Source organism: Lotus japonicus, chromosome 1, assembly GCF_012489685.1.
Source record: "Lotus japonicus ecotype B-129 chromosome 1, LjGifu_v1.2".
NCBI classification, from domain to species: Eukaryota; Viridiplantae; Streptophyta; class Magnoliopsida; order Fabales; family Fabaceae; genus Lotus; species Lotus japonicus.
This window is the reverse complement of record NC_080041.1, coordinates 31,390,512-31,392,120: the sequence shown is the minus strand read 5'-3', so window position 1 is coordinate 31,392,120 and position 1,609 is coordinate 31,390,512. Positions and strand designations below refer to the sequence as shown.

At 35.8% G+C, this 1,609-nt stretch overlaps 1 non-coding gene across 1 annotated transcript; it reads right to left on the bottom strand.

Moving 5' to 3' along the window:
• On the bottom strand, positions 1–107 carry LOC130734798 (small nucleolar RNA R71). The gene has a single exon (XR_009018140.1). It is a non-coding gene; the product is annotated as a small nucleolar RNA R71 (small nucleolar RNA).
• Positions 108–1,609: the final 1,502 nt, after the last annotated feature.

Below are 1,609 nucleotides of genomic sequence, written 5' to 3'. Positions count from 1 at the left end.
AAATTGAAAAAAGACATCATGACTTTTGTGCAATCCGCTGAAGAGAATCTCTATGAAGCTTGGGAGCGCTTCAAGAAGCTCTTAAGGAAATGCCCTCAACACAATCTCACCCAAGCTGAATTGGTTGCAACATTTTATGATGGTCTACAATACTCTTGGAGGTTTGGCCTAGATGCGGCTTCAAATGGGGAGTTTGATGCTCTTCCCCCACAAGCGGGGTATGACTTAATAGAAAAGATGGCAACGAGAGCAATAAACTCTGAAAATGATCGCCAAACCCGAAGGAGTATGTTTGAAGTTGAAGCTTACGAAAAGCTCTTGGCCTCCAACAAACAACTCTCCGAACGAATTGCGGAGATTCAAAATCACATAAAGGCGACCAATTTGGTCAGTGATGTAACACCCCACTTTTTGTTATTAGGTTATTTATTATTTTATTTTAATTATTATATAATATGGTAATTTGATAATTTATGTGATTTAATTTGATGATTATTTGATTATGTGATTTAATTAGATGATAAGGTCATTAAGTGATTTTATTAGATAATTAAGTGATTATGTAATACAGATAAATAAGGTTTTTGGGTTTTATTGTGATATATGGAGCGGAGCCCACTAGTATTACTAGTTTAGGGTTAGGAGAGATATAAGTAGAAAGAAAGAAAGAAAATTAGGATTAGAGAAGCAACAGAACAGAGAAACACGTGAAAGGTGAAGGAGAGGAGAAAAGGTGGAGAAAACCTAGAATTTGATCTTCAAGAAGAAAAGGGTCTAGGAGGCTTTGTACCGGTGTCATAGAAGGTAAGGGTTTGAATTTACCTTGTATAATTGTAGAATAACAGAGATTGAGTTTAACATGAAGGAACCTCCATCTTCTTTGAAAATTCAGAACTGAGAGACTGTGTTGAGTGTTAACATGTGGTGAGCAAAATTGATTTTGAGCGAAATTGAGGTTCCGGGGAAAATTGGGTTCTGTTCTGTTTTGCCCGCAGATACCCTAACAGTCTGTGTTGTAGAGAGCATAACTCTCTCTACAGAATTCCAAATTGAGTGAAACTAATTTTGTATGAAAGCTAACTCATAGGGCTATGTTGGGTAATATTTTCATAATTTTTGGATTGCTGGTTCAATACCAGAATCATTTGCAAGTTCATTCTGTTTCTGCCCGCAGACACCCTAGCAGCCTGTGTTGTAGAGAGCATAACTCTCTCTAAAGAATTCTGAATTGAGTGAAACTAATTTTTTATGAAAGCTAACTCATAGGGCTATATTGGGTAATATTTTCATAATTTTTGGATTGCTGGTTCAATACCAGAATTATCTAAAAGTTCACTCTGTTTCTGCTCGCAGACACCCTAACAGCATGTGTTGTAGAGAGCATAACTCTCTCTACAGAATTCCAAATTGGGTGAAACCAATTTTATATGAAAGCTAACGTATAAGGCTATGTTTGGTAAAATTTTCATAATTTTTGGACTGCTCATTTAGTACCAAAATTATATGCAAGTTTGCTATGTTTCTGCTTATTTCTGGGATTGATTCTGAAACTGATTCTAGTAATTGATATGAGACATTTGATGATTTTGTGTTGCTATTTTGTCAGTGG